Source organism: Triturus cristatus, chromosome 4_2 (genome assembly GCF_964204655.1).
Source record: "Triturus cristatus chromosome 4_2, aTriCri1.1, whole genome shotgun sequence".
Classification (NCBI taxonomy): domain Eukaryota; kingdom Metazoa; phylum Chordata; class Amphibia; order Caudata; family Salamandridae; genus Triturus; species Triturus cristatus.
This window is the reverse complement of record NC_140586.1, coordinates 943,935,173-943,955,467: the sequence shown is the minus strand read 5'-3', so window position 1 is coordinate 943,955,467 and position 20,295 is coordinate 943,935,173. Positions and strand designations below refer to the sequence as shown.

The window sequence follows — 20,295 nt, the reverse complement described above, 5'->3', positions numbered from 1 at the left end:
GGAGAACCCCGTTGCCGCTTTAACCACCGCCTCGCTCACTCCAGGCCCAGCAGCTGATATCGCATGGGGCACGCAGCTCGAAAACACGGAGCTGACGATCTCTCCACACATCTGCAGCTGGGCCACAGGGCGGCCGACTGGGGGGAGATTAGAGGGAGGTGGTAACAAGCATTGGCATAGCCAATAGGTCTCGCTTTTGGGACCTTATGTGTTCAGCTATGTAACAATTGCATAACTAAATACTTATAAGGTCCCAAAAGCGAGACCTATTGGCTATGCCAATGCTTGTTCCTCTTGTAACGTATCGTTTGCTACCTCTTGTATTTTGTTTGCTCTTGATACTTGCACAATTGTCACTATTGCCTCATGTAACATAACGTTTGCTTTTGTAACATGCACACTAGTCACTCTTTCCTCTTGTAAGGTATCGTTTGCTACCTCTTCTTGTATCTTGTTTGCTTTTGTTACTTGCACAATTGTCACTTTTTCCTCATGTAACATAACGTTTGCTCTTGTACTATACTCACTTATAATTTTCGCCTCATGTATCAGTAGTGTTCCTATTGTGAAGCGCTCTTACACCTTCGGGTAAAGTCCGCGCTATATAAAAACGCATAAAATAAATAAATAACTGAAATAAACACTTGACCTCACTTTCACTGACCCCCACCCACTGACCCCAGCCCCCCACCCAATGTCCCCACCCATTCACAAACCCCGCCCCCACATTCACTAACCTCGCCCCGCCCCCACTGCAGGTCCAATACTTTCATTAATGCACTTGGACCGCTGCCTCGAGGCCATTTCTTACCTTAACTCTCTTGTGCATTCGCTCTGCGAGAGGCGGAGCGGGTGAAGTGGCCCCGAGGGGAGAGGGAGGAGCGGCCTGGCCCCGAGGGGAGATGGAGGAGCGGCCTGGCCCCGAGGGGAGATGGAGGAGCGGCCGGGCCGCCCGCGTAATACCGGCTCGGAAGGCACAACAAACCGCGCGCGACAGAAGAGCCACTTTGATCAGCTACAGCTGCGCGTGAGCAGGACACTTGGTTTGTCACAAGTACGCGAGCGCAGGATACGCGTTTGTCCCAAGCACGCATGCGCATGATATCCTCTAGTCATGACTGTGCATGCGCTGCGGATAGCGAAGCACCTGAAACAGTAAGATTGTGTCACAGAGTATTGAGTAGCCTCGCAGGGAGAGCACAGCCTGTACAGAGTTTAACCTAGAGGGGATACAACCTGCACCGTCAACACCGAGAAAGAACACGACCTGGACCGTCAACACTGTCTTCCATCACACACAAGAAAGCCTACGAGCGCGGGTTAAAGAGGGCCTGATGGATTAACAACTGCGCATGCGCTGAGGACAGATAGGGCCTCCAGCACGGAGCGCTGGTTAAAGGGTGGGAGCTGTGGATTAACAACTGCGCATGCGCTGAGTACAGACACTGCCTCTTGCAGTGGAGCGCGGGTTAAAGCGGGCCTGGTGGATTAACAACTGGCATGCGCTAAAAAGAGACAGCGCCTCCCGCACGGAGCGGGGCTTGAAGAGGGCAAGATGTAGTAACAACTGCGCATGCGCTGAGTACAGATACTGCCTCTTGCAGTGGAGCGCGGGTTAAAGTGGGCCTGGTGGATTAACAACTGGCATGCGCTAAAAACAGATAGCGCCTCCCGCACGGAGCGCGGCTTGAAGAGGGCAAGCTGGAGTAACAACTGCGCATGCCCTAAGGATAGATAGGACCTCTCGCTACGGAGCCTGGGTTAAAGTTGGATTAACAACTGCGCGTGCGTTCAGGACAGACACTGTGTAAAGAGGTCAGTTTAATTTGCAGTGATTCTTTCATGTTTATCCCTCCCTTAAAGTTCCATAGTCTATTTTATTGTAACGCTGTTGGCGAGTGTATCTTCAAACCAGTGCTTTGAATGGGAAAAAAAATAGTGCAGGTACTCATTTAAATGTGGCGAGAGGGCTGGGCGGGGCTAAAGGTAAGACATGCAAAGTTTATTGGGTTATATACTAGTTGCAGTACACACGAGAAATGTCTTTCTATAAACAAATCAGGTTAATTTCTTTATACAAAATGAAAGTCAAACAGTGATATTTTAACCTTTCCTTATTTTGTAATATTTCTCTCACAAAAACAGACCCACATAAGCAGACACTCACACAAAAGAATCAGGTAGGATTAAAGCCCTTCTAACCTCCCATGGCTTTTCTCATTGTGCGGTCTCTGGGCTGCCTCGATTCCTTGCAACACAGCATGACAGCGAGCACTGGGATATCATGCAATTGAGCCCCTGCTGAATAGTTCAGCAGGGGCTCAGCTCAGGGCTTTAAAAGTGATTTGGCTGAACAAAGACACAGGCGACTGCCACTAGAGGCCAATGCGCCTACCCTCCAGGAGTACCGGTACTCTCCACGGCCGTAGAGAAGTGCCGGTACTCAGGGTGATAAAAATAAGAAGTGCCGGTTCTCAGTACCGGTGAGTACCGGCCCATTTAAAGCACTGCTTCAAACATGTTTATGTTTGAAGATGCATCTCTCGTGCTGCAGTCTCTCAGTGGAGCAAACAGCTGTTGAACAGACACTCAACAGTCTTGCTTCACGAGGAACAGCAGCACTCCTGTGTTATGCTGATTCAAGGATTAAATCTCATATTTGGATATAATTACTTCATCGTGTTCGTCTGGATTTGTATTCATTCCCACTTCTTTACATTTGGCGACGGGCTTCATCGTGGGATTCAGCATTTCACCACTTTATAACATTTTGGAAATCTGGAAGTCAAAAGGCTCCATTGCACCAAAATATTTACCTTGCTACTGCTGTCTTCGTCTGCCTAAACATCGTCTGGAGAATAGAGAGCTTTCCCTTTTCACGCGAGCAAAATACGGGCAGCCATTCAGTTTAAACTGAATTTTGACTCGTTTGGATGTTTTCTTCAACGCGATCTCATCGGCTCGTCTTTCACAGTGGAGCGTGATGACGTCATCACGCAACGTTGGCAGACGTATTTAAGGTATTTTCACCCCGGTTTACAGGAGCAAGTTATCACACCAGCATATAGGTGCTTTCCCTGCGCTTCACGCAGTGGTGCCGATTTTCGATTGAAAAACAAAGGATTTGTCACACAGTAAATGAAATTACCTTTTCGTTACTTTGCTCAATTTGGAATTAACTTCCATTGAATTTAACTGATTTATTAATCGGGAAGCATCTAAAATGGTATGTACTTTGCAATAATTTAACGTTTAAAAAGGGAATTAACATTTAACTTACTTTCAGCAATATTTATTTAACTTTTTCTTCATTCCAGGAAATAAAGCGTTATACATTCCATACCAATTTATATACTTTGAAAATAAATAAATAACATGGCAAACAATCAAGAATTTGTAAATTTAAACCATTTTCTTCCTGTTAATGGGAAACCTGTTGAATCCTGGAAGTTATGGTTTCGCAGCTTTGAAAACCATTTGGTTGCTTTGACGCTGAGGAATATTCAGCTAAACGAAAACTAGCAATACTTTATAGCCATTTGGGTAAAGCTGGTCATCAGATCTTTGATAATTTACCAACCACATTATCTCCTCCTGGAAATGGCGATGGTTGGAATGTTTATACTGACGCTATTCAAAGACTCAACAAGAAATTTCTTGAACAACCAAATGTTATGCTGGAACGCTTCAACTTCATGAAACGTAAACAAAATTCAGACGAAACTGTAGAAGACTTTATTTCAGTTCTTAGAAACTTATCAGCTGATTGTAACTTTGGCGCTTCATTGGATATGTATATTAGGGATCAGATTGTATATAGCTGTTATCACAAGAAAATTCAGGAGCGTATTTTGAGCTGTAGAGATCCCAGCCTTTCAGAAGTTATTGATATGGCTAAAAGCATTGAAAGAAGCATTATTTCATCAAAATGTATTGCAAATGAAAATGTTTCTCCTGTTAATCTTGTTCAAAGTGATATGCCTGTGAATGCTATTACTCTCAAGAACAAATTCACTAAACCCTTCCAAAGGAAACCTACCACATTTTGTTACAGATGTGGCTCTAGGACACATCTTAGTAATAGTCCTATTTGTTTTGCTTTAGGTAAGAAATGTACAAATTGCAATAAAATAGGGCACTTTAGTTCTGTTTGTAGAGCCAAACGCGCAATTCATGTTGGTTCTATTTCCTCACAAGAATTTCAACATCCCGAATTCAGTGCCTCCTCCCTTGATGTTGCCCCCCATGAGTCATTGTTGCAAAATCTCAATATTAATACTATAGACTTATCTTCCAACAATCTTGTGAAAAAGGAAATCTTAGCCCTTGATTCTTGTGAGGATTTAACTAATCATGAACGTGTTAAAGATCCAACATGTGTAGTTGTAATTGGTGATAAGCCAATTGACATGATGGCCAATTCAGGTGCCCCGGTTACCATCCTTTCTGATATTTTATTTGAAAAATTATGGTCTTTATCCATGGCCCTTTCAAAACATGATATTGTTCCTAAAGCATACGGAGGGAAAGACATAGACATGCTTGGATTTTTTTATATCAAATATCTCTTGTCTTGGTAGGCAAACCCATACCAAAATATATGTTGCCATAAAAGGAAAATCATAGTAGGCCGGCAGGACCTCGCTAAGATGGGTTTGAAACTTGTTCCTGGATCTGAGAATCCTGTTCAAATGAATGATACCATAGTTCCATCTATTTCAGATGATATTGATCCAATGATTAATTACATTGTTACACAATTTCCCAAAGTTTTTAATTCCAGGATAGGTAAAATTAAAAAATATGAGCACTTGATTAAACTTAAACCAGGTGACATACCTGTTGCACATAAACTCAGATCCACTCCTCTTAGTGTAAGAGATGACTTGAGGAAGTTATTAGACAAAATGGTATCAGAGGGTATTATTGAACCAACAGATTCTTCTCAATGGGTTAGTCCTATTGTGATTGTCAGGAAGAAAGATTCCAGTATCCGCCTCTGTGCTGACCTTCGCTCCCTCATTCAAAATATTCTCATTGATTGTCACCCCCTCCCCAAGATTCAAGATCTACTAACTGGAATTAACGGTTCAGCACATTTCACCTTACTTGACCTTCGAAGCGCATACCATCAAATTCCCCTGTCTCCTCAGTCTACCAGCTTAACAACTTTCATTACCCCTTTTGGAGCCTATAAATATCTAAGGCTACCATTTGGCCTAGCCTCCGCGGCCAGCGTCTTTGAGAAATGTATGGATTCTTTACTTAAAAATATCAAATATGTTCAGGCTTACCAAGATGATGTTCTAATTTTTTCAAAAAATAAACATGAACACGTTCAAAAACTCAAAGAAGTCCTTACACGCTTTAGAGATGCAGGCATCACCTTAGGTCAAGACAAATGTACATTTTTTAAGTCCGAGGTTGACTATTTGGGTCATTCCATTTCCTCAAATGGTATCAAGCCAAAGTTTTAGCTTACCCAAGCCATATCTAATGTGCAAATACCCAAAAATAAAGATGCTCTTAAATCTTTCTTGGGCATGACAGAATACTACTCAAGGTTCATTCAGGCTTATTCACAGATTGTACAACCGTTACGTAATCTTCTAAAAAAAAAAGTGAAATTTGTTTGGTCTCCTGATTTGGATATTTCCTTCAATCTTATCAAAAAGGTAATCTCTCATTCCCCAGCTTTGTCTTCTTTCACCCCTGGTGTTCAATGCTCCATTTCAGTAGAAGCCAGTCAATTGGGTTTGGGAGCTGTTATGTCAATGGTTTGGTGCAAAAGAGAACACCATAGGTTTCGCCTCCAGGTCTCTCTCTTCTGCTGGAAGGAATTACAGCACTATAGAGAGAGAGGCACTCGCTTGGTCCTGGGCCGTTGAAAAGTTTAAACGTTTCATATGGGGTTCCCATTTCATACTCGAGTGATCATAAACCCCTATTGCATCTTCTCAACGGTAATGGTACTGGTAAGGCCTCGTCAAGATTAGTACGCATTCTGTCCAGGCTACATGAATATAATTTCACCATTCGGCATATTTCAGGGGGAAATAATGTCAGAGCAGATTGTCTTTCTAGACTTCCCTTAAAAGATGATCTGCCTGACCCGAATTTTGATGAAGTAGAATGTGTGGTGGCATCCATCAATGACACTTTGTCCACTTTTCCCATCGTGTCACGATCTGATTGGCTTCAAGCATATGATAATGATCACATTTTACAAGCAGTCAGGAACATGATTATTGCTGGCTGGCCCAGAGAGCATTCCCATCCTGCTTCATTAAAGTCGTATGCTCAAGTTTCAGATGATCTCTCTATTGTTAATGACATTTTAATGCGTGGAGATCAATGTATCCCTCCCTCTTCTATCCGCATTAAATTGTTTGAATCCGCTCATGAAGGACATCTGGGCGTAGGAGCGACTTCTAGAAAACGTAAAGAACATTTTTGGTGGCCTGCTTTAGATAGAGATGTCACTCAGTGGATTGATGCATGTGAAATGTGTCTACTTTCTGACAAACATTGGAAGATCAACAAACTTCCTCTTCACCCTGTACCTGAGGAGGCATGGTTTAAGATTGCAATTGACTTTGCTGGTCCATTCAATTTATTTCCTAACAGTGAACGTTGCATCGTTGCACTTATTGACTATCACTCCAAATGGGTTGATTTTGACTTTTGTGATTCTCCTAATTCTATTGCTGTTATTAAGTTCCTTAACAGAGTCTGTCAATCAGAAGGATCTCCCAAAGAAGTCGTTACAGATAATGGTTCACACTTTTGTTCCACAACCGTACAAGATTAGTTTAAAGTTCACGATATCAAACACCTAAAAGTGGCTCTCCACTCCCCATCATCCAACGGTCTCATTGAAAGGATGAACAGATTTATAAAAGAAGGCATACAATCAGCTTTAGCTTGCAACCTTCCTGTGGAATTATTTTTGAGAAAGAAAATCTGGTCCTATTTAGTCACCCCTCACTCCACAACAGGGATTTCTCTTTTCAGACTGCTTAAAAAGAGAAATCCAAATTGAAACATTTGTCCTAACTGGATAAAACTCCTCAAGAAAGATGATACTTCCTGTTTGGCTTGCCATGACAAAGTCATGCTTAAGAAAAATGTGTTTATCAAACAGAATGTTCAGAAGAAACATTTTAATTCATCATGTTCTTCGTTCGCAAAGGATTTTCAATTTGGAGATTGGGTTTTGCTTTAGAACCCTAACAAGGTTATGAAAGGGGATGCCAAATTTTCTTCACCTATTCAAGTTGTCAAAACTTCAAAAGGGTCACTTTCCTTGGAAAAGAAAGGGTGGTGGAGTAAGAGAGCTGTTGTTAAAATTTCACATGAACAAGCCAAGAGAATACTTTCTTGCAAGAATTCTATTACAGATGACTATGACTATCATCACGTGACTGGCTCTCTTTTTGTTTGCTCCCCGGGCGGGCCCAATAGGGTGACCAACTGGCATGGGTACGAATTCAGGACAGTGAGTGTAAAAATTCAGGACAGAGAGTCAAAATTCAGGACAAAACTTCAGGACAAAAGGTAAGTTTTACAGACATATCAGAGGAAGTGGCGCGATAGTATAAAAGTAAGTAAATAGACAACCACCTACATACAAGTCAAATAAGTTTTGGATTAGGTTGAGACAATCGTTTTTTGGTATGCGTGCAGCTTTGAGCAACTGTGCAGGTCTTTTTGTGGTATTTCATTTCATAATAATCTATTTATATGGTTACTGCACTGGGTTGTCCAGACTGATGTTTTGTTTACAACTCATGGTCCTGGCAGGATAGACGTTTGTCACAAGTACGCATGTGCAGGATTTCCTCTAGTTATGACTGCACATGCGCTGAGAGTAGCGAAGCACATGAAACCGTAAGATTGTGTCAGTGAGTATTGAGCAGCCTCGCAGGGAGAGCACAGCCTGTACAGAGTCTAACCGAGAGGGGACGCAACCAGGACCGTCAACACCGAGAGAGGACACAACCTGGACCCTCAACACTGTCTTCCATCACACACAAGAAAGCCCCAGGACTGAACTATGAGCGCGGGTTAAAGAGGGCCGGATGGATTAACAACTGCGCATGCGCTGAGGACAGACAGGGCCTCCAGCACAGAGCGCTGTTAAAGGGGGGGGCCTGTCTGTAGCTTTTTCCTGATCCCTTTTTAAGTTTTGCATGGACATCGATTCACCACAATGCCAAGGGTAGCAGAAGTGACATCACACAGCCTTTGACCTTAATGACATCATAGGAAGTTACATCAAATGACCTTTGACCCTGAGTCTTTCCAATAGGTGATGTAATGTGACCTTAATCCTTAGGACATCAAAATAATTGATATCACTGACATGCCAAAATAAGTACATAATTATTATGAAAATACAACTTAAACGTCTGTTTAAATTCCACCTTTATTATGATGCTGATATGAACTTCGAAAGGGGTGGGAAATAAATGAAAATGTAAATCCGTATTTGTAAAGCGCAAACTACTCACCCTCATGAGTCTCAAGGCGCTGGGGGCCGTCATGGAAATTAAGTGAGCTATTGCCCAGAGTCACATGGTGCTGAGCTGAGCTGCATCCGGAGCCGCGGATCGATCCGTGAAGCCTGTGCTCCGAAGGCAGCTGCCCTGGCCGCTGCACCACACCTCTCCACTCAAATAATACTAGCTCTGAATTGTAGCAAGTGAAGCAAATGAGCCAGACCTCCTCTTCAGAGTGTGCAGAGGGGTTCCTAAATGGAGAAAATGTTTTTAAATATTGGGTCAAATAGTGCATTGTAAAGCTTATTTTTCACATAGTTTAGCTAAAACGTCATAGGCCCTGAAAGGGCTCTCATTAAATATTCATGTCTTTTCACATTATGCCAAGCCAATCGACCCCATTGTTTCAAAATCCGATATATGGCCCCAATATGGTAAAAGATATCCCTAGCATGTCAGGACCAGCATGTTATCATGGTTGCCCCCTCCCATATCACACTATTGTGCTCCCATATGCCAGGTATTACCTCCCCGTATGCCAACAACAGGATTTTCCCAGGGGTGGCCCATATGTCAAGAATTATTTCTAGTATGCCAGCACCAGTATTTCGCCATGGACCAATTATGCCAATATTTAACTCTAGCTTGCCAGTATAATTGAGTGCTTTTCTGGATTTGGAACAAGGGGAATCAAACCAGCGCTTAGATGATCAACTATTTGTTGGTTTGTGGCGAGAATTAATTCTAGTATGCCAGCACCAGTATTTCACCATGGACCAATTATGCCAATATTTAACTCTAGCTTGCCAGTACAAGTTTTTTTTTATCAAAGGTATCTGTACACATCGCAATTGCTTTCAGTACACCTGTACAAGTGTTTTGTCATGGGTACCTCTCTAAGCCAAGGATTTCTTGAGTACGTCTGGGCAAATCCAAGACTCACAATCATAACACAATATTCCCAGTCTCTTATTTACGTTCACTCGCTCACATTCTCACTCATCGACACTTGCTCTCTCTCATTTGCACTCATTCATTCTAATTTTTCTGCACTCTTACATTCATTAATTTGCACTCACGCTCACCCATTCTTACTTTCATTCATTCATACTCACACTCAGACTCTCTTATGCTCAATCCCTCATTCTATCTATCTCTCACTTATTCTCTCACCAATTCCCTCATTCTCACTTGAGATTACACTAACTCACTATCACTCTCTAATTCTCAGTCACAATCTCTCACTCACCCACCCACTCTCACTCACCTGCAGTCACACTTACTCTTACTCACTAACCGTCAATCTGTCACGCTCACTAACACGTGTTCTTGGCACTGAATGTTCCACCTCTGAGGCCAGTGAAGGCTGGACTGAGAACCAAAAGCAGCTCTGGCAAGTGATGTCATACCAGCCACCCCACTGCGCTGAGTGAGCACAGTGTCTACCTCAATAACTCCAATGGGAGCTTAGGGAGAGTTCTCACCAAAGAAACTTGTGGAAAAAATTTGGAAAATGGTGCATCATACCATGCCTGCTACATCATATACTATTATCTCCATCTCCTTTTCCGATCTTTCTTCCTTCGCTCTCTCATCCATTTTGCAAATCCTTGCCTCCTTCCCTAACCACAACACCTCTATGGTGTCTTCTCTCAATTCTTCTTTCTTCTTCTCTGTCATTCTTACTATCATGCTCTTGTTTTTACCTCCAACTTTTCCTTCTCTCTCCTGGTATCTGTTCCACTGCTCAACTCACTTTCTTTCCTCATTCCCAATGATTTTTAATCCTTTCAACATCATTCCTTCTCTGCTTTGGGTGCAGCTGCTCTTCCTCTATCCTTTCTCTGGATACCTTCCCCATCTCTTTGCATCTCTCCTCATCTCCCTTTCACATCCTATCTCCCCTTTGCCGCTTCCTTTCTGTTCCTGTCTCCCATTACTTCTTTCTAAACTATTAAAAGCACAGGCACTTAGCCTAGAGGAAGTGCTTGTCAGACCTGCACTCCAGTAAGGAAGGGTGGGTTTGATGACCATGCAGATTTTGACAACATGAACAGACTGGACCTTGGATGGCCATAATTCACATGGGAGAAATTGTATTGGAAAAATGCAACTGTAAATCAGGAGACATGAAATTGGTGAGTTAATAATGACAAGTAAGACAAGTTCTGCTTTCTAGATGAAAACTGCAACTTGAAACCAATAAATGCCAAAAGACATCGTTTGTTGGTTAAAATGCAGAAGATTGTGAGGCAAAGGACATAAAAGTAGACTGCAGCAGCTGCTGTTTATATAGATTTAGCAAGTGCAAAAACAAGGTGATGGATGGAATGCTTGATTTAATCTCGGCCACTTGCAATCGCTCAGTTCGCATCCCACTCCATCTAGAGTATATCTATTTGCAGACACCATCCTTGTTGTCTCTGTGTGCTTTCCTTCTTTGAGAGCTTACAATTGTGTATGCTTCCTGAAGCCCGTGCTTTCCATAAACAGGTGGTATCCGAGCTTCCCGGGAATGGCCTTTGCCTGCACCTTTCAACAATGCTGTTATCTAATGGGGCAGGGTTTGCATTTGCCTACAGTGATGCTAAGTTTTCAACAGACATACCTCAGATGTATATTACAATGTTCCTGCAACTTTAAATGGTCACTATCTAAAGTTGTCACTGATGTTCATATGTAAAGAGGCAGCATGAGGACCTGTTAGCAGTGTATTCAGTGGGACAATATCTGCACTTGTTAGCAATTATGCTAAATTATAATGGGACTGTGCCTTCACCTTTGTGCTTTATTACTGAAGCAAGATGTCTGAACATACAGAGCCCACCCACCGACCCCACCAACCCCGACACCGCCGCCCGCAACTTCAGACAGTGGATCGACAACTGCACCAACACCCTCGCCCCACTCAAGAAACCCTCCAACAGCCACACCAGCAAGAAAGCCACCTGGTTCACCTAAGACCTCCAGGCCTCCAAACGAACATGTCGAAAACTGGAGAAGAACTGGATCCGCGAACGAACACCGGACAGCTACTCAGCCCACAAGAACGCCACCCGCAGACACCATCACCTCATCAGATCCGCCAAAAGGGCCTCACTCAAAGACCGCCTAGATAACAACACACACAACAGCAAAGAGCTCTTCAACATCATGAAGGAACTCTCCAACCCCAACTCCAACTCCAACACCAACGACATCCCACCTTCGCAAGACCTGTGTGACTCGCTGGCCACCTTCTTCCACTGCAAGATCGCCGACATCCACGACAGCTTCAACGTCACGACCGCCCCGACAACCACTGAGACCTCCGCTCCCACGACCACCCCCCGCACCAACCGCCTGCTCTCCTGGACCAACATCAACGGCGAGGACACCAGCAAGATTATGAACACCATCCACTCCGGATCACCATTAGACCCATGCCCACACCACATCTAAAAACAAAGCCAGCACAGCCATCGCACCCCATCTCCGGAAAGTAAACAACATCTCCTTTGAGACAGCAACCTTACCGGAAAGCTGGAAGCACGCAGAGATCAAAGCTCTACTCAAGAAACCCAAGGCGGACCCCAAGTACCTCAAGAACTTCCGGCCCATCTCCCTGCTCCCGTTCCTGGCGAAGGTCATCGAGAAGACCGCCAACAAACAACTGACCTGCTACCTCGAGGAGAACAGCATCCTGGACCCATCACAGTCCGGGTTCCGCAGCAACCACAGCACTGAAACCGCCCTCATCGCCGCCACCGATGACATCAGGACCCTGCTAGACAACGGAGAAACAGCGGCCCTCATCCTCCTTGACCTGTCAGCCGCCTTTGGCACGGTCTGCCACTGCACACTATGAACACGCCTACACGACGCCGGGATCTAAGAGAAGGCCCTGGACTGGACCACATCCTTCCTCTCCGGCAGAACACAGAGCGTCCGCCTCCCCCCCCTTCCGCTCCGATGCCACCGAGATCATCTGCGGCATACCCCAGGGCTCATCCCTCAGCCCAACACTGTTCAGCATCTACATGGTACCTCTCGCCCATGTCGCCCGACAGCATGACCTCAACATCATCTCCTACGCCGATGACACCCAGCGGATCCTCTCCCTCTCCAAAGACCCTCACACTGCCAAAACCAACCTCCACGAAGGAATGAAGGCCGTCGCCAAATAGATGAGGAACAGCCGACTGAAGCTGAACTCGGACAAGACGGAGGTCCTCTTCCTCGGTTCCACCCCTTCGGCCTGGGATGACTCCTGGTGGTCGACCACACTGGAAACAGCTCCAACACCCACCGACCACGCACGCAACCTAGGGGTCATCCGCGACTCCACCCTCTCCATGACTAAGCAGGTCAACGCCGTCTCCTCCTCTTGCTTCAACACCCTCCACATGCTCCGCAGGATCTACAAGTGGATCCCCACCAAAACGAGAAGAACGGTCACCCAGGCCCTCGTCAGCAGCAGGTTGGACTACGGAAACGCCCTCTAAGCAGGAACTTCGGCCAGACTCCTGAGACGGCTGCAACGCATCCAGAACGCCTCTGCACGTCTGATCCTCGACATCCCCCGCCGCAGTCACAGCCAGGTAGAGCCTGCTCTGAACTTAGGGATGAAATTACTAGGTAATTACACCCAGGTAGCAGCAATAATATTAGAAAATATTAAAGGGGAGCCAACATCAGTGGCAATACACCAACGCCTGCGGGAGGTCAGTCCTTTAGAACAGGAACACGAACTACCCAAAATAATTGAAACTGCGTACGCAGAATTGCGCAGAGACAGGTTGGGTGAGAAAGCTTTAAATCCACAACTGACGCAGTTCCGGATATACGACTTTACTATTGGGCCTCACAACTGGTGGTAGTAAATCACTTGATGTACCGCTCTCCGATAGACCCTGCCTACATGTTAGACAGATATCAGATGGTGAGAGAGGGTTGAGTAGGAGCTTTATATGTGAAGCTCCGGAAAGGGAGATACCTGGGCCCTACGGCTCAAACGGTGGAAATATGGCATCGGCAAATAAACGCCTGGACTGGACTGATGTAATGACCCAGGCCACGCCATTGTGGTCCACTCAGAAATTAGGACTCCTTTGTTATTAACCAGGATTTGATAAATGGGATACAATCGGAATCTTCTCCATAGGCCATCTAGTTAAGAACGGTAAAATCCTCACATTCTGTGAATTACAGGAGAAATATGAATTGGCTCGGGGTAAAACATTTCGGTACTTGCAGATCTGTCATGCCCTAACAGCAGCACTCCCAGATATAAGAACTTTACTGGATTCATCCCCTCTCGAAGACCGGCTGCTCTCAACCAATCCCAGATAAGGCCATATCACTAACATACCCCAAATTGTGCGATAACCTACCCGACCCCTTTCAAACTCTCCGAAATAGGTGGCAAGCTGACTTGGGAGACTTAGCAGACAATGATTGGCAAACGGCACTGAGGTCCCCAAGAGAGGCAGCTATCGCATTTCGTTCGATACAATTAAAAATTCTGCATAGAACGTACTTCACCTGGGTTACCTTAGCGACAATAGGAACTAGGCAGAACGCACTGTGTCTGCACGGGTGTCACCAAGAGGCAACCTTTTACCACACAATATGGGACTGTCCCTTCATACGACCCATATGGGAGGCTGCAACAAAGCACTTGCAGGGTGCTCTAGGGGAAAAGATCGACCTTATACCACCATTAGGAATTCTTAACATTTGGGAAGCGACTGATCTTACGTAGGTGGAACAGCAGCTAGTTACTTTGTGATACACACTGTTGAAAAGAACAATAGCAATGAAGTGGGGGGTAGCAGAAAAACCATTGGCAGGGACTTGGGCTGCAGAACTGGATAAGTGTATGATTACAGAAAAAGAAGTGTATAAATCTAGAGGATGTACCAAGTAGTGGGATAAAAAATGGGGTGGGTGGAACATATATCGAGGGAACTTGTGTATATCACCATCTGTAGAAATGGAACTGTCGAGGAATAACAAATGTGTATCTGGACTGATTGATTGACTAATTGTTCATTGTTAAATAACATGGACCTGATGTCATAAGGTTGAACTGTATGCATACTACCATTTGCAATTAATAAAAAAGAAATTAATAAAAAACACAACTGACGGGCAGTCCGAAAAAGGACAGTTCCAAGCAGACCCCTGCTTCTTCTAAAAAGAAGTGGGATAACATTAAGAAAAAAAACAAAAGAATAAAGGAAACCGATCTCAATCCAGAGGTAGATCTCCTCCACAGGAGCCCTCCGAAAGGAGGTACAACCTTAGGAATAGGGACAATATTAGGAAACCTGACAGGTATCAGGATACTGATACACGTTCCTCTCATTCCTTTCAGGGCTCAACAAAGAATTGCGAGAGAGAAGGCTGGCTGGAACATAAAGAAGAGCGTACAAAGTCCAGAGACAAGCAACATGCTCAAGACTATGGGGCGATTGCAAAATGGCTTTTTCAGATGCATGTACCTTTTTTGCAATTCGCAATTAAGAAAATCGCATTTTTTTGCGATTCACTTAATTGCGAATGAAGTTAGGGAATCGCAAATTGCGGTTCCCTAAATGCTATGCATCATGCATTCGCAAATTGCACTTTCGCAATTTGAAATCGCAAATTACAATCAACTTCGAGTTGATGGTAATTTTCAATTCCTTTGAAAAATGCAAAAAAATTCATTTTTCAAAGTGCATTGTGCACCACCTGTGCATACTTACCCATTTCTTGGGGGTGCATCAGGGTAGCCTTTTGGCCCCCTTGCACCCTTCAAATTGCAAGTACCTATTTGGTACTCGCAAATTGCAAATTACTTCCCATTCATTCCTATGGGCTATTTATTTTATTTATTTATTTTGAAAGTTTCATATAGCGCGGACAAGACTCTTGCGAGTAACAGAGCGCTTAACAGGTTAAAGGTGCAGTTCTGACAGTCATAAAGCTTAAGCTATACATAGTGACAACTGAAGAGTAACAAACAAACAAACACCAAACATAATATACAGAAAACCGCAACAAAGTTCATGTGAATTTAGCCATGAGGATCGCTTTCACTTCTTTTTTGAATGCGGCAGAAGAAGGGTTCATTCTTGTTTCACTGGGTAAGGCATTCCAGATCCTAGGAGCCATGCCAGAGAAGGATCGGTTATAGTTTTTTTTTTTGGCAAATCTTTGTGGTTTCAGAAGAAGAGTCTTGGCACTCCTGGAGGCTCTGTTGCCAGAAGAGCGCACCAATTTCTGAGCTAGGTAGTGGGGGGCATTGTGGTGGAGGGCCTTGTGGGTCATACAAGCGATTTTCAGATGGATTCTGGCTTCAAACGGAAGCCAGTTGAGTGTTCTCAAGTCTGGTGAAATGTGGGAGCTTCTCTTTGAGCCCGTGATGAGTCTCGCAGCAGAGTTGATCGTGGCTCTTAGAGGGGCTGTCGATGCCCTCGGAAGACCGCAAAGGGTAACTGCCCCGTATTCCACACGAGGGATTACTAGTGCTTGGACCGCTAGTTTGAGATCTTGGGCCGGTAAAAAGGGTTTTAGTTTACGAAGAGTCTTCAGATGGAAGTTAGCTCCTTTTGTGGCGGCGCGGATATGTTTCTGCATCTTTAGGTTGCTGTCAAGCGTGACCCCCAGAGATTTTGCATAGTCCACGACTAGCGGATGACCATTAAGAGCTGTAAGGTGTTTCATCCATTCCAGTATGATTGGAGATTTGTTGGGGGGAGCGATTAGGAGGAATTCAGTTTTGAGGGAGTTTAGTTTCAAGTGGTTTTCGGCCAGCCAGGTTTGGGTTTTTTTGTAGTGTGGAGTTGAGTGATTTGATGTCTTCCAGAGAATGGATCTTGATGTATATTTGGGTATCATCAGCGTACATGTGAAAGTGAATTTCGGCAAGGCTGAGAAGATCGGTGAGTGGTTCCATAAAGAGGTTGAAAAGGGTGGGAGAGAGAGAAGAGCCTTGTGGAACTCCTAGCGTGACTGGCATGGGGTTGGACAGAGATTGGTTGACCTTGAAGCTTTGGGATCTATTTTGCAGGAAGGAGGTGAACCAGTTAAAACCAGAACCCGAAATTCCCATTCTATTTTTCAGGAGAGTGAGCAGGTTGTCGTGTTTGACGATGTCAAAAGCTGAGGATAGATCGAGTAGAATTAGTAAACAGGCTTCGTTTTGGTCTAGGATTTTTAGTGCGTCGTCAAGAATATGTGTCATAGCCGATTCAGTGCTATGATCTGCTCGGAAGCCTGATTGAAACTGGTTAAGTAGGTTGAATTGAGCAATGTGGTTGTTCAGCTGTGAATTTGGCCAGCATTGGGATGTTGGAGATCGGGCGATAGTTGTTTGGGTCCGAAGGGTCAGCTGAAGGTTTCTTAAGGATCGGAGAGACCTGACCTGTTTTCAGGCTGTCCGGGATGGATCCTTGAAGAAGGGACGAGTTGATGATCTTATTCCAGAGGGGTAGGACTAGGAGAATGAAGTCTTTTAGGTAATTGGCCGGTAGCGGGTCTAAGAAATGATTGGAGGGTTTCAGAGAAGTTAGCGTCTTTAATATGTGGTCTTCACTGTAAGTGTTAAAGTGGGACCATGTTGCGTTGTTTTTTAGTTTAAATTTTGGGAGGTCATTTTCTTGAGCCTCTGCTAAGGGCAGAGCTGGGTTCTTACTCTGGTCAGCAATGTCTGAGAGGTCTTTTCTTAGGTCTGATTTAATGGATTCCGTCTTGGTCGCGAAGAAGGTGGCAAATTTGTCACACTTGGGAAGAGAGGGTGGGATCAGGTTAGGGAGATTGGGAGGGTTATTGGTCTGAGCTTTGATAAGATCGAAAAGCTTTTTGGGGCGGTTCCTGGCCCCGTCTAGTTGTGATCTGAAGAAGACAGTTTTCGCTTTTCTGATCTTCCTAAAGTAAGCGTTTCTGGAGAATCTGAGAAGCTTGAGGTGATGAGTAGAGGGGTCAGCTCTCCAACGACGTTCCAGTAATCTGAGAGAGCGTCTGTCATCATTTAGTCTCCCATCGTACCAGGGTTTTGACTCTTTTGTAGAAGTACTTTTTAGCTGAAGCGGGGCAATATTGTCAAGTAGGTTGTTCATGGAAGTAGTGACTGGTCAGCTCCTGAGCATCCTTGAGGTCTTCAGGTGGGTGGAGATGGTTAGGATTAACTAATGATAAGAGGTTAGAGCCAGCGAATTTCAAGTTTCTCTTCCAGGTCTTAGTTCTCAAGGGTTGAGTTGGGCGTCGTTTAATCGTTTCCAAGATTTGGAAAGAAATGACATGATGGTCAGACCAGTCGCAGGGGAGAATCGAGATAAGTTGTGTGGCGCCCGCTTTGGAAATTATTAGGTCTAGAATGGCACCTTTGTCGTGTGTCGGGCTGTTACATATTTGGATAAGATTGAGGTCAGCAAGGAAAGCTTTGAGGCTGTTTACCCCAGGGTCGTTCTCGTCATCCCAGTGTAGGTTGAAGTCACCCAAGAAGATTTGCTTATATTGATGGTTGTCAATAGATGTTAGAATATCCATGAGGTGTTCTATGAATGTTAGGTTGTCACCGGGAGGGTGGTAGAAGGTGTGTAGAGAGCAAATTTGTTTGTTGTTATTGGCTATGTTTAAGCAAAGATATTCGCATGAGGGTACCGAAGGGGCATTAGAGATGGAAACTGTAAGGTAATCTGGTGAATGCAGGCTAACCCCCCTCCTTGTCTGTCAGCTCTGTCTAGTCTGGTGATGTCATAGTTAGGGGGAAGCAGGATGTCCATGATGGGGGTAGATGTTTCCTTTAGCCAAGTTTCTGTCAGGATCAGAATGTCAGGTTCGTTAGCAATAAGTAGGTCAGCTATATCCGCAGCGTGTCTAGACGCAGATCTGCAGTTCAGCAGGATACAGCTTAGATTTTGCTTGATGGATGCTATGGATGGTTCACTTCTGAGGGGTATTCTAGTAAGGTTATTTGCAACAATACCTCTGGGGTTGTGTCTGGTGGGTCTGTGTGAGTTGGTAGGTATAGCAGGTATTCTGGAGTCTGTGTGAGCCATAGCTGGAGGTCCAGCATTATGTGAGGGGTGTGGTGGCTCATAAGAGTGAAGGAGCGCTTTTAATTCAGAGTCGGATAGATGGTTTAACATCCTGAATGGGCGTGAGATGTCATTCGGGAACGGGACAGTGCTCCAGCTTGGAGGTCCCCTAGCCTGGGAGAATGCACGCAGATGGTGTGTGCGTCTTACGGTCTTGGGGGGTGTGGAGGAGCTGAGTTCCTGAGGGTAACGAAAGGGTCTAGGTTGTTGTACCATAAGGTCGTGCAGTGAACGAATGTCAGATTTGATTTGTAGGAGGGCTGAGAGTAGTTTGTCAAGATTCAGGACAGGTGAGAAAGTTTCCTTATTGGAGGGGTGTGCCGTGTCGGAAAACTGGGTAGTGGCCTCAGCAGTGTCCTGAAAGGGGGGATTGAGGTTGGGGACGAGGTATAAAGCTCTATCTGAATGGGTGTCGGCGGGAAGGAGGACTGAGGGGGTCTTAAGATGGGGGGCGAGAGGTATGGTTACGCACTGATCAGTCGGAGAAGAGGTGGGGCTGACGTGCAAAAGGAGAGTGTTAGAAGTATCAGAGAGGGGAGAGGGAGGGAAAGATGGCGTAGGGTGTGGATTTTGAGATTTGGCCATGCCGGAGTCTATGATAGTGTAGGAGGGGCTGACGGACTGAGTGGAGGAGCTGGAGTTGATGGTGAGGGGTGCAGATGGGGGAGATGATACGATGTGAGGGGGGAGAGAGACAGTAGGGCTAGGAACAGTCAGGGTAAAGGAGGGGCTGACGTGCGTAAGGAGGGAGCTGGGAGAATAGGGAGGGTGGGGGAAGACGAGCAAGGAGAGGGGATTGAGCTATGTTACTGTCTGGGTCAGTGATGGAGTGGGAGGGGCTGACAGGGTGATAACAGGAATTGGGTGTGGGGTGGAATGGTGGGGGAGGAGTAGTGGGGACCCCCCAGTTTCGTGCCCCAGTTCTACATGGCAATCACTTAACTTGGCGCCTCACTGTTGCCAGAACAACGGACCAATCAGAGTTGTGAATAGCACTGTACCACATGGTAAACAGAGAGTATTGCAATCCAACCTACTGTATCCAAATGTACTCTGTTATTGTAAACTATAAATGCCAATATAAATATGTTTAAAAAAAAAAATCTCAATGTCCTGTTTCTAGGGTGTGAGCTTTCAAGTGAAGGGAAAAGCCTGGCAGCTAACTTTTTAGAAAAGTGTGCGCTGCTTCAACCTCCAAAATCCTTTAAAAATCTACGATCAATTCTGAGATTCCTAAATTCTGGCAGAACATATATTTTGGATGACGCAGAAAGAGTAAAACCTAATAAATCCTGACTTTTTAGTTAGACAATGGACACAGAAGCACACAAATATCCTGTGTTCACTACAAGAAGACATGATAGCTTCAAAACACTTACAGACACGTGTAAACGTACGCAATCTAGTAATCCGCGTCATAGCAGGTGTTAGAAATGGGGATCCCTAGATGGCAGCGGCTGGCGCCGAGGTCCAAATAGGGATCCTTCTTCCTAAGTCAGAGTAAGGGGGCTACACCCTTTGATAACCCCTGCTCAACCCTGTGGTAACATAGCACGAGCAGACAGGCCGATCTCAGATGCAGTGTGTGAAGCATTTATGACCATACACAATAACGCAGGAGAGATGCTACAAACGGACACCACAAGTAGTTATAGAAAAATAGTTATCTTTATATAACACGAGGCTAAAAGCACTCAAGGAGCCACAATGCACATAATTACAGATTC

The 20,295-nt window shown here is 44.8% G+C and overlaps 1 protein-coding gene across 2 annotated transcripts in view; it reads right to left on the bottom strand.

Annotated features, from left to right (window-relative positions):
* LOC146839023 (uncharacterized) overlaps window positions 1-8,019 on the bottom strand; it is a 432,821-nt gene extending 424,802 nt beyond the window's left edge. For both annotated transcript variants that reach the window (XM_085603057.1, XM_085603054.1), the window contains exon 1: window positions 7,940-8,019. The gene's annotated coding sequence lies outside the window, so the exon portion shown is untranslated. The remainder of the gene's footprint in view (window positions 1-7,939) is intronic.
* Between the last annotated feature and the right edge of the window lie 12,276 nt (window positions 8,020-20,295).